At 46.0% G+C, this 13455-nt stretch overlaps 1 protein-coding gene across 9 annotated transcripts in view; it reads left to right on the top strand.

The window, feature by feature from the left end:
• Positions 1-13455, top strand: part of CLEC16A (C-type lectin domain containing 16A) — a 218284-nt gene that overhangs the window by 188144 nt on the left and 16685 nt on the right. The gene's annotated exons all lie outside the window — the stretch shown is intronic.

Raw genomic sequence — 13455 nt, forward strand, 5'->3', positions numbered from 1 at the left:
GGTGTCATCCTTGGTCTCCCCCACTTCTCTCATGCAGTCCCTCTCTGGCAGCTCTACCTGGGAAATGCAGTCAGGCCCCAGAGCCTCTCATCACCACAGCCCATCTCCTGGGCTAGGGCCGGCTTGCTTTTTCCTGAAGGACCAGACAGTAAATCTTTTAGGCTTTTAGGACCATACGGTCTCTGTCACCACAAGATTCTGCCATTGCAGCCAAAAGCAGCCACAGATGATATGTAAACGAGAGGGGTGGCCATTCTCCAACAAATCTCCCCTGACACAAGCAGGTGGATGCTGGACTTGTCCTGCAGGACCTTGTTTGCCAGCTCCTGACCTTGGCCAAGCCTGGGCTCTTTCAGTGGCTTCAAAAGCGGCCCCTCTCCTCTCTCCTCTGCTTCTCTTCTTACTCCCTGCAGTCTATTCTCAGCACAAGCATTAGAAAGATCCTTTCAAGGGGTTCATCAGAGCCTATGTCTCTTACTTTAAATCCATCATTGGCTGCCATCTTACCAAGAACGAAAGCCAAAGTCCTCACAGTGGCCCTGGGGTCCATACAGTCTTGTCCTCTGCTTCTCCTGAGACTGACCTCTCCTCCCTCTACTGTCCCCCTGGCCCACTCCAAGGCATCCCTAGGGGCCTCCAGCTGATCCTTGGCCATGCCAGGTGTGCCCCTGCCTTGTGGACCCTATACTGGGTGGCCTCTGCTGTGAACACTCACCCCAGGTACCTGTGTGGCTCTATCCTTACTTCCTTCTGGTCATTCCTCAGACCTCACCATCTCAGGAGGTCTTCTCTGGCCGTCCTATGTAATAGCAACCCTGTCCCTGCTCCCAGTGCTCCAGGTGCCCCTGCTGTGCTTAATTTAATTCTCTTTGTAGCACTCATCCCTCCTGACACTTTCTGTTTCTTCCTTGTTTGCCCCTGCTCTGTCCCACCCCACCCCATCCCATTATCGAACTGCAAGCTCCAGGAAAGCAGGCACTGTTTTGTTTACTTCTGAATTCCCAGCTCCTGGGCTGTACCAGGCATGTGGGTGGTGCTTGGTGAGTACTGGATGGATGGATGGAAAGGGAGGGAGGGATGGATAGAGGAATGAATGAATGGATAGATGGATGGACAAATATTTAACGCCCCCTTCTATATGCTAGCCATTGTTCACTGGAGACTTGGGTGAGCCAGACAGATCAGTCCTTTTGGGGTTTCTAGGCTCTGTGGATGCCATAGATAGTTCAGAACTGCTCCCCATGATCAGTGCCCTGAAGGAACCATCCAGAGAGCTGGGATAGTGTGCAGTAAAGGGATCTGACCTGGACTGGGAGTCCGGGATGCTGACCTGGGAGAAGGAGGAAGCACTCTGGACAGTGTTGTGTTCCAGACAGAGGCCCCCACAGACAGGAGAGCATGACACTTTGACAGTATGCTGCCCGGATCCCCAAGGACTTAAAATATCGCTGCCATGTGACTCCTGCCACCAGTTTGGCTAGGCACAGAATTCCCCCTTTGTCATCAATCCACCCTGGCCAGATAAGTGTCCAGTTCCCAAGCAGATGTTTATCCCAGTGCTTCCAACAGCCACCCTGGCCTTCTCCCTCATTAGCAAAAAGCACATAAAGAGGAATTTGACCTGGGACGGTTTTCCTTGATAAATTCTATTGGAGGGGAAAGTTCTTGGTCTTGGACCTGATTTGGAGAATGATGTTTTGTGTCACATGCGAGAATGAACAGCAGAACTGGGTGGAAGTTCCTTTCTTTTTTTTTTTTTTTTATTGAAACATTATAGATTGTACATGTCTGTGGGGTACCACATTGAGTGGAAGATTCTTTAAAAGGCCAGGTTCACTCAGTAGAGTTAGGGGTAAAGTGTTTGCAATCCCCTGCCATGAATTATAATCAAAACTTGTTATGAGAGTGATGAAAATGTTCTAAAATTGATTGTGGTCATGGTTTCACAACTCTGTGAATACAGTGAAAATCAGTGAATTGTACACTTTAAATGGGTAGATTGTACAATGTGTGAATTATATCTCAAAACTGTTGTACAGTTCTAAACTAGGTGGACTGTCAGAAAGCTGTCATCAGACGGTACATAAAGACCAGATTATCTCATTTGTCTCATTTTGGTCATAAGAGTCTAATTTATGCAACATTTTCGTTAAAGCTGTCCAAATGTGAGAAAAAGTCATTGGAACCCACAACACATTCCGGAATAATTTGGAAACCTTGATGCAATCCAGACTCACCTGGCACCCTTCCTTTTCCCTAAAACTTGCCTTTTTTCATTTATTTTTGACTTTGAAGAAAAAACTCTGTTTTTACTGGTAAAATAGCCTCCTGTTCCCTTTTCTTTCCTGTAAATTATGATATAAGTTTGCATTTCATACCTTTCCAGAAATCTCTGTTGATTGTGGTCTGACCTCAGAATCATGACTTCTGGGAAAGCAAGTAGGTATTAGAATCACTGCTGTGCACATTTGTTGAAACCTCTGAAGTGTGGTGAGCAGCTTATGTTGTGGATTTGAGACAGAAAACAGGTGAACAGTATCTGCCGCTGCTCCTGAAGTTACTTCCTGGTGCTGGTAGTTGATATGCCAGCACCATTGTCCAACTCACACCAAATGACTTTTTTAAAATATGATCGTAAATCCTGCATGTTATGCCTTGGAGGTAATTAGGGCTGGTTGTGCTCTTTTTGCATGGTAGAAGCAGGTGAAGGATGTCTGGAGGTGCTACGACTTAACAATACCAGCTACTGTTTACTGAGCATTTACTATATATCAGCCATGGTGTTGAGCACGTTTACTTGTGTTCTCACTTATTCCTCACAACGATGTGTGACATAGGGGCTGTTTCCCCCACATTATACCCAGGGAAACCAAGGCTCGAGGTACAGACTCTGTCCCCAAAGCCCACCCTCTTAATTCTTCTGTTGTTCCTCTATTCCCTATTCATACCCTGGCATTTAGACTCCAGGCTGCACTCCATCCCCTACCTGGAGGATGCCAGTGGAAACACAGCCATCTCCTAGGATTGGGAGCAGCTCAAATAATGAGAAAATGGTTAGCGCCCTTCTCCCCAGCACAATGATGTACCAAAATGCACTCCCTCTTGTGACAAGTGATGTGCCCTGTAGCACAGGCCCAGAGGAGCTACAAAAGAGAAGCTCCAGCAGTTCTGTTTAGGAGGCAGGATGTACTTCTGTCCAAAGAAATGCTCTCACGATTATTTATTAATTGTGAAAGGGAAGAAAAAATAATAGGGTTTCCTGGAAAGGGATAAAAGTTCAATATGATAAACTCCCGAAAAGCAATCAAAGGCCAAAGAGGGCAGAAAAATAAAGGACAGAGACAGTAAGAGAGATGATGAATCAAAGCGGCAAGTGTGTTAGCAGAAGCCAGGGAAGGGGCCGTGCTTCATCACAGTAGAGGTGCAGGGGTCAGCGCTACTGAGCGTCAGAGCAAGAGCCACTGGTGGGGGCTAGTCAGGGAGGCAGCAGGACTCAGCCCCACAAGGTCACCAGGCCCTGGGGATGAGCTGATGATGACAGGAATGAATGGAACCAGTCAGCTGTTTTGCTGTTACTGCAGGCCCATTGTATTAATTTTTCTGCATTAATGCATAAACAGAAAATTATAAATGATAACTGTAAAGCTATAAGAAGAAATCACTCAGTTTCTGTTTACTTTTCATCTGTCTTCTCTGTTTTTTCTCTTTTTTAAAAAAAAGTTTAGTTACCCAAGAAATACGAGTTCTTAATTTTCAAAAAATCAAAACATGACATATGAGACTTAAGTCTCCTTCAACTATTCCTCCCCAATTGCCACCACTCCCCAGACACCCCACAGTCATAGTTTGACTTGTCTCCTTCCACACCCTTCTCTGTGCCACCTGCATTTCATACATGCACCTATACTGATGGACAAGACAGGGCCACACCCCTTCTCTACAATTCTGAAATCCAAACAGCTCTGAAAAACCAAAAGATTTTTCCTAACTCACTTGGTGGCAAAACCTTCTCTGAGCTAGTTATTGGCTATTTATAAGAGTTTTTGTTTCCACTTATTGTGAATATATGTGCTTTTTTCCTGCAGAAATTTAGTATGGTTTTAGCTACCTGAGACCCAGCTGAGGGTGTAACATAATATATATGTATGCACCACATGGCTTTTTAACTCGAAGATTCTGAATTCCAGGACACATCTGCCACAGAGGTTTTGGATAAGGAGTTATGGATCTGTAATTGTCTTTGGTTTGGACTGCCCCCCCCCCTTTTTAACCTAAACAGAATCATAATTCTATATAACCTTCTGTAGCTTGCTTTTTTCAGATACCACTGTGAATCAGAAATCTGCTGTGTTAGTGCTTACAGATTTCACGCATTTCCTTTTCATGGCTGCCTAGTCTTCTGCAGTGTGGATACTCGAGTTTCTTTGGCTGAGCGTTTCGATTGTCCCAGGCTTTTGCTACCCCAGACAGCGCTGCAGTGGACATCTTTGGACATGCCTGTCTGTGCACATGTGCAGCCTAAGAAGCAGAACTGCTGGCTCACAGAGTTTTATTTTTAACAACATTGCCACCACATCAAAAGCATTTCCCTGTGCTGTAAAATACCTCTCCCTAAACTTCATTCTTAATAGCTGCATAATATTCCATTGTTTGAGTGTTAGTTCCTTAGGAATGGTAACAAAGTAGCACATATTAGGAGGCATAAACAACAGGAGTTTCTTCTCTCACTGTTCTGGAAGTAAGAAGTCCGAGATCAAGGTGTAAGCAGGGTTGGCTCCTTCTGAGGCTGTGAGGAGAAATCTGATGTGGGCCTGTCTTCCAGCTTCTGGAGGTTTGCTGGCAATCTTTGCTACCTCTTGGCTTGTAGGAGCATCACCCCAGTCTCTGCCTTCATCTTCACATTGTATTCTCCTGTGTGCATGTGTCTGTGTCCACATTTCCGCTTTTTATAAGACAGTCATATTGGATTAGAGCCCCCCCCCCCCCACGATGACCTCATCTTAACTAATTACATCAGCAACATGACCCCATTTCCAAATCAGATCACATTCTGAGGTACTAGGGGTTAGGACTTCAACATAAGAATTTGAGGGACTGAGGGGTAGGAAGGGAGGCAGGAGACAGTTCAACCCATAATGGTCTGAATTAGCCAAACTCTACTTAGATCACTTATTTTGACTACTTAAATTGTTCCTGCTAACTACATTATGAATCGCCCAGTGACGAACATCCTTACACAAAAATCTTGGTCTGTGTTTGCAATTATTCCTTTAGAAACCATTTCTTAGGATCAAAGGGAATGCCCGTATTTAAGGCTCTTGATAGCATCTTGCCAGATGGCTTTCCAGAGAGTAGGGTGGGGGGTGCCCAACGGGCTACCCCTGGGCCCCGTGTTTTCATTCCTGGGCTCTCCAGAGATGCCAGCCTGCTCGGTGCTCCAAGGTGAAGCCCTCTGCACATGTGTGGGCCCGCCCACCAGCATAAGCACAGGTATTCTCACTATCAAGTCACGTGTTTAGTTTATTTCCCATTCCTGCCAGAAAGAGAGAGTGCTCAGGTTAACAGCAAAATAGAAACCATAGCTCAAAATGTATGTTTAGGCCATGTTCTCTTGCAACTGTATAGACGAATGGAGATTGCAGAAATACTGGGCCCCCTGGGCATCAAGCCTTAAATCAGTCAGTGAAATTTCACTCACAGGGCAGCTTGCCAAGAGAGGCCAGGAGAAAGAAGTGAGCTCTCTGATTTAGTTCAGTCTGTAAAGCCCAGGGCAGCCTGTGCATCCCGCGCCCTGAAAGGCAATCAGATCATGAGCACTCAGCTGCTTTGGGGGAGGGGGCTGGCCAGGGAAGGGGTTCTGTAGAGCCACTCAAAGCAAGCCAACCTGATGGCTTTTTGTAGACTCCAAGAGCTGGGGACAGGTTAAGAACGGGGGGAGCCAGAGCATAATTAATGGGGACTTCAGAGAACAGGCAGCAGAGAAATCCCTCAGAGAAGCAGAGGGTTTTGTGCATGCGATGAGCACAAGGACAGGGCTAGATGCGTGCGTTCTCCCAGCTAGGAACCAGCGTGGAACAGCAGATGACTAACTCAGCACAGCAAGGGCCAGTGCTGCACACAGCTGAGCACAGAGACCAGAGAGCAGGATGCAGGGAAGGATAAATTTAGCCTACGTTTCAGGGGAAAACATCGATCTCAAATGTAGTGCTGTCTTTTAAAGGAAAGTGGAAGCCTTAGGCTGGTCATTTGGGACAATTTCACTTGAACAGGTAAACAGCAAGGAAGAATGAATGCTGATAACCAGCTCATCCTGCTATCAAATCCGCAGGATCTTCCTTTTGGCAGAAGTGTGGCTAGTTTCTGCATGGGTCTGATGGGTGATCCACCCCCACACTCCCTTATTTTTTCCCAAGAAAAGGTGCTGCCTTGTTTTCTGGAAAGGTTTTAGGTTTATATTTCCGATCCACATGTTCATATTCACAAGGAATGACACAGGGCTCAGGCTCTGAGTTTGCTTGGCTGCTGGCCCAGGTCGCTGACATCTAATGGGTTTCACATGTTGGAGCAGGGCCACTGCCAGCTCCCTCCCATTGTCTAGTAACTGAATAAAGGACATTTGGTGGCTGTAGATAGATTTTTTTTTTTTTCCTACCCGGGGCTCTTCTAGCATTTACCTGGCATCCTGAGCATTATTTCTACTTGGGCAAAGCTGAGGGAACCACCACAGTCCCAAACAATAGAGCATCTGTCCTAATGATGCTCCCATAACCTCACTAGTCCGGTGGTGACAGTATCTTTCATGAAGCCTGCCTCTGACACTACTCCCTTATTTGGAAGGGGAAGAAAATCCAAACGGTCAATATTTGGGACACTAATCATATGCATTCGGGCGCCAGGGGTCATTGAAAGGCTGAGACATTTCCAGGAATTCATGGCTCTGAAAACGTGGGGCTGACCGTAAAGGATTTCCAGTGAGGGTATGAAAGAAATAAACCCAAATCTCCACTCTACCCCCACCCCTCCGTCCCTGAGCATTGCTCATTGTGTCTCAGATTCTTGGGAAGGAATGAAGTCAATGCACATAGTGATGTGGGTCCGAGTTAATAATAAATGTGGAGGAAAGAGAAAGGATGTTCAATATTTAAACATTTCAGAGCGCTTAGTTTGTTTTGCCAGTTACTGCCCTCCGCCTACTTCCTGGATGAGTTCTGTAAAAGTGAGCATTCTTTCTTTGACCCTGCGACTTGTATCTGACACCGGTAATTCAGAGAGAGGAGGAAACGATGCCTTTTCTAGGCAGCCCCAAACCAGCTGGATTCCTTCTTGTTTTCTGTTGCTTTTCTTAAATGAAGGCATTTAGAAGATGTCAACATGGAAACTAAGGTTTTCATGAATCCTGGGGCACTTGTAAGGAGTTTATAAGCTTTGGGGTCACATTCAGAGTTGTCATAATTTTCCCAGATTCATTCTCTTGGAGCTATCTCATGTTTTAATGTAGATTTTGTATTTTGGTTCTTACCTCTAACAGACTAAAAAGCTTTAACAATAAAACATAGGGTTGTGTTTAAGAAATGTCTATCCAAGTATACATACTAGATACGTTCCTTAAAAGTTGCCTGTAATGCAGAATTCTGTGAATCAATTCCTTTTTTCTTCTTGACACATTATATAAAAGGAAAAGCATTCCTTCAGGGGAAGGAAAAAACATTTGGCCCCAAGTCATAATAAAACCATGCTTAAGGATGCAGCAAACTTTAAAGTCTCTTAGTTAAAGGAAATCAATACTTTTATGATGAAATATTAATAATACTAAAAAAAATAATAATAAGTCAAAACTACAAATGCAGAATAGCCAGGGTGTTTTTAATGCTGAATGCATTAGCGTAGCATTTGCAAAGAAGCATGAAGTGAAAACAGATCAAACCATAGCCAATCTAGGAAGTCCCTCCAGGTCCTAGTAAGCCCCCTTTTTTGTGAGTTTTCTATCGAGAAGATACACATTTCCTTAGGTGCCAAGGTTACCTCCAAGCATTTTGTTGAAACTGCTGAGTTTTAGAAATTAGAAGATGAATCTAACTGGAGAGAGGAGCATGCACAGGTGTACACACACACACATAAACGCATGCACACACGTGCATACACGCACACACAGCAGTGGGCAAAGATAAATGGAGAATTAGGGAAAGCCACTTGTTTGAATACACAGCTGGCTGTTGCCTCTCTCCCTTTCCTGCATGAACTGTTTTGGTAGAGGTCTTTAAGAGGTATGCATTCATAGTAGGTTGAACCATTTGAAATGGCTGTTTTTGTAGGACAACTTGGTTGAATATTGGAAATTTCATACAGTTCGACCTGATACATTCAACTCTCCATCAAAGAAATACCAACAAACAGAAGTCACATGTATCTCAAACACAACATAACCTGGGATTTTAAGAATCTAGGTGAAAATAACAAGAACTCTATTTTCTCAAACTGTTTTTATATAAATCCCTTAGATTTAGATATATAAAGTTACTTTAGCCAAGTTCTCTTTTGTCTCCTTTTAGTAACTTCTAAAGCCTTTAGTCATGACAGCAAAATAAGGAAGGTTTTTGCTTTGTGTCACACTATTTTCTCTAAAGAGCTCGGCCATCTCTTTTGTCACATCCCTGTATGTCTAAAGACACTTATAGAAATGCAAATCCCTAGTTCTTGCCTCCCTGGGCTCGAGTTCCAGGCACCATACATTCCAGCTAAGTTATCAGAACAGCAAGTGCTACCTGAACATTTAGACTATGTTAACTCTTTCATCCTCATGAGCCCTGTGAGGTGCAGTGTTGTCACCCCACTTTACACGAGAAGAGCACAAGCTCATGGAGCAAGCACGTTCCCCACAGTCACAAGCCCATGGTGGTGGCCAGACTGTATCTTGTACCTGAGTGGAAACCGCAGGCCCAGAGCCAAGTACTTGCTCTTCTCAGGGCTTCTCCCTTGCAGTGATATAAGCCTCATGTGCAATTGTCTGATAGGCTGTATCCTACAGGCCAGCTAAAATAGAAGTTGACAGAGTCCTGTCCATCTAATAACCTCAGTTATGATCTTTTGAAGCTTACTCTGGGCTGATTATGTATCACAGTCTCCGTGCGGCACTGCACACACTCCTTGATTCTATCTGTCCCACGTAGTTCCAGATAGTATCTTCAGTTCTTTTTGTAGGTGATATGTAATAGAACGTCATCATCTGTCAGTCTAGTCTAACCCCAATGTGCTAAAACACACAGTAGGAGAGGCTTTAGTAACATGGCCTGGCTACAGAAATTAACCACCTCACTCTGCAGAACCTGAGTCCTGGCAAACACAAGCCCAAGAGCAGGACCACAGGCCTGCAGCCCTCTGCCTTGGGAGCACGTTAGTATGTGTTAACTGCACATGCCATTTGCGGAGAATCAAATTGAATTCCCTGGCCCCTTTGTACACTGCCACCTAGAACACATGGGGTGGGACGTACATGTCAGCGTGAGACACATACCATGTGGCCACTCCCTTGCTGGCCTGAGAGGATAGAGCAGGGCAGATGGGGTGAGAGAGACTTGCTGCAAAGAGTCAGGCACTCCTTCGCCAGCCAGAACTAAGGAGGACGTCCCTTGCAATCATTGGGTTCCTGGGTCAGCTCCCTTAGGCTCCCAGGCCAGAACAGTCCAGGGTCTAGGAGCCTCTGCATCTGGAGGTGCTCCTTGATTGCTGTCTAACCGCCTCCCTCTTGCTGCTCTTTCAGCCCTGTTTGCTGCCTCAGAAAAGAGGCAGCCGAGATGGTCGCTGATGAGCTTTCTAGTGCGTTGGCTGAGAGACTGTTGTGGAGGTCTTTTCTCACTAATGTACAGACGGTAATAAGATCGGAAGAGGGCAGGGGCTGGGTGAGGCAGGGACCTGGTCCTTCGGAATAAAGCCCAAGTCCTAGGAACCTTCAGTTCTAAAGATCCAAAGCAAGATTGTGCCGCTGTGGGAAAGTCTCAGAGATCTAGTCTACCCATGCCTGCTGCATGCCAGCTGACCCTCTGTGGCCTAGAGAGGTGTTCATGTCCATGGCTACAAAGGAATGCCAGCATGTAAAGATGCACCATTCCTCATGTGCAGGCAGCCCAGATGCCCCCCCAGCAGCCAAGGGGACATTTAGACCTTGACTCTCTCCCATGAGTGGCAGCCCACACAGGCAGGCCTTCACCTGAGAGCAAAAACATTTCTGAGGGCACAGTTAGGACAGAGATGGCGCAAAGAGAAGAGCAAGATACTGAAAGAACATTTTTTCTTTTCTGCAGGTTTTCAAGTATAGTCCTTAAAATCCAAGAGGATTTATCCATGGATAAAGAGCTATAAGCTAAAAGATTCTGTACCTTCACAGTTATTTTTGTATGTTGGACATATTGTCCCTTTAATAGCAACCAGAAATAAAAGTGTTTGAGCATTTTGAGGTGCAGCCAGTCCATGCTCTAGGGGTTGCCAGTGGTGGCTGCTCAGGCTTGGCTGAGGAGGGCTGTAGAAATGCCCCTTTCCCCAGGCACCTGATTTGCAGATCTGCCGCCTGGGCTGGACAGGAAGTGGCTTCTTCAGTGCCAGTGCACAGGAAGAAAATCAGAACTCACCATTGGGGGAGAGGCCGTTAGATTGCCCTGAAAGCCCAGAGTTTTGTACACACAACCCTGAAGCAGTAAATCATTTAAGATTCATTGAAGGGGGCCAGACAGGAGTCTCTATACAAATACCCGAGTCTTCTGCCTTTACCCAACCCTCAGAGTCCTAGCAGGGAGCGAGGGGACTGATGGAGGGATGCCAGCCTGGCCCACAGGGTCGCTGCCAACTCAGCCCTGCCCACATCATTAGATTCCTTCGTTTTTGTGCAGATTCCTAAGAGGATTCCTGGGCCACACCTAGCCCACTGTGGGTATGCCATTGTTGGGCTTGAATCTGAACCCTGCTTTGTCAGACCCCCAACACATGCTCTTTGAGCAGTTGTGGGTGGTTTGGGCCCTGTGCCCCATTTTCCTAAGGTGGTTTATCTGGGGTGGCCCCCACTCAATGGCCCCCAGCCCCGCCCACCCTTGGTGTTGCTCTTCTCTTGCCAGGGGGAGACTTCAGAGCCACCTCTTCAGTCACTGCATAGACGAGAAAGCTCTGTGTCACCTGTAGATCTCATGAGCTGGAGTCTGTCCAGAGTCACCAGTGGGCTGGAGTCCCAGACTCAGTCACACCCCAGCCCCTCCCCTCTCACTCAAGGGACCTGGCAGACTGCACTGGGAGGTGAAAGGGCAGAGCCGAGGAAAGAGCCAGTGAAGGGAGAAATAAGGCTATGGCCGTACTTGCTGTCTTCCGCTTGTGTGCGAGGTCACAAGGCCGATTGATTTTTTACTGTTTCCCAGCATCGTGATGGGTGGTGAGAAAATATGAACACTGCATCGTCAGAAACCTGAGCTGCAGCCTCGGAATGAACTTGCTAATGAAAGGCAAGCTCAGGGAACCCATGCCCCATGGTCCTCATTCACTTTGGAGACTGTCAAAAATGCATGGGTTGCTTCTCCTGAATCAGCCCTTGGCGGTTTTTATTTTATGTTATGCTTTGCAATCTGGAACAAGCATAAATAAATATTAAGGTTTTTTTAGGGCAGGCAGCTCCCCCCTCCAGATCACAGGGCTCTTTCCTAAAAGAGATCTGTCAAAAACTAGACTTCTTTGAAGCACCTCTGTCTAAGATTTCAATGTCTTACTCATGTACCTGACTCCGAAGCCACACATCTCAGAAGTTTGGTAAAGGCGGTCCCAACCTGTGGTACCTCAGTTCAAAGTAGAGCCTGGAGACCCCTGTCTCAGCCCAGAGTGGAGGTGTGCACTGACGTTCACACAGACAGGACACGTGCTTTGTTTGACTTGCTTGGAGTTACCTGCTTCTTGTTTTTAAAAGAAGAATGCGAGTTAATGTGTCAAGATTTTAAAAAATCAGGAGGTTCTACATGAAAATCTGTATATCCAGCTTCTCTTGAAGAAATGGAAACTGGCCACACTGAGGCCTTTGTTCTCTTGCAGCAGCAGTCAGGAGGAGCTGGGGAGCACACACTCCCATTTTCCCCAGTCTCCACCAATCCCTGTTGTCTCCCTGACACCGAGGCTGAATGTCCCGTGTACCACACAGTAACGTGCCTATGCTATTATTTTCCTAGTAGAAGAGAACTGTTTCTCAGTGCCCATGTCTCTTTCAAATGAGGGACACCAGAGGACAAATGAGAGGACCGTGAGCTTTTCACCTCTGGCCCCTCCTCATTCACTTACATTACCTGGCCAGCCTTGCTATATCTGTGATTTTCAAAAGTAAGATTCACAGAGGTATCTGGAAGGGAGAGGGAAGCCCCTCCTGGGCAGGGCATCGTGCTGGCACAGCAGTTCCATCTTCCTCTCATGTATAAATTGGAGTTTCACTGTTTGGAAAAAAAGTTTGAAAAGGGCTGTCATTTGCAGAATAAGGTTCCATCTCCAGTCAGGCAGCCGTATTTTCTGTGAAGTTACTTTCGAGGACATGCCCCAGGAGGATTTAATGGGACAGAAACCTGGCGGATGAATTGGTATGTTGTGAGAGCTAGGTCACCTGGTACAGTTTTCCCCGAGGTCTCGGCTCCCAGGAAGCTCAGAGCTAAATGGTGACATTAACTTCCCATAGCTGCAAGTGTACCTTTTGGCTTTCCATCACCTTTTATTGTGGGACTGTCACATTTAGTTTTTGTTTTAGTGGTTTTCAGTATTTAGTATCTATGGCATTTGGGTTTGGGTTTTAAAATAAAATCCTTTCTGTAAACAGGTAATATGAAAGAGCATCTATATGGAATGAGGCTATGGGCTGAGGTTAATGCCAGTTAGTACAGTGGAGAATCCCTGAAATGAATTCTAACCCAACTAGGTTCCCTCCACTTCAGCTCTCTAAAAGGTCTCTGTGGAATCCCCCATGCTCTTAGGTAGTTTTCATATCTTCCCAAGGGTAGTTTTTTTGTTGTTGTTGTTTAAAAAAAAAAAAAAAAAAACTTGAAATAGTGGCACTCAGTCACGTCACCAGTATTCCTGGAGTGATTACAGTGTGCAAAACAGCACAAACTAGGCAGACCACAGCAGTCAGCTGGGGCCTCCTTGATCACTCAGAGATTTAGGACACCTTTGGCTCAAACCACCCAGTTTTCTAGCCTGTGCACATCTAAGCTCTTCCCACTGTTTATCTCTGTGGCCTGGTGTGAGCCCAGAAGAAACTTGGTCCCTTTACTGGTTTCTACCCCGAAAACCTACTTGCACCATGTTGCAAAAAGTTGAGAGAGCATTTCCTAAAGATTTGGGGGGTCATGGGTAGGATCACCTCCCCATCTCTTCCCCTTCCCCTCTTTCTCTTTACAGTATCATGCCCAGATTCCCCCAGCAGGTACAGGGCCACTTTCCCTGCACTAG

This window comes from Cynocephalus volans, chromosome 6 (genome assembly GCF_027409185.1).
Source record: "Cynocephalus volans isolate mCynVol1 chromosome 6, mCynVol1.pri, whole genome shotgun sequence".
Classification (NCBI taxonomy): Eukaryota; Metazoa; Chordata; class Mammalia; order Dermoptera; family Cynocephalidae; genus Cynocephalus; species Cynocephalus volans.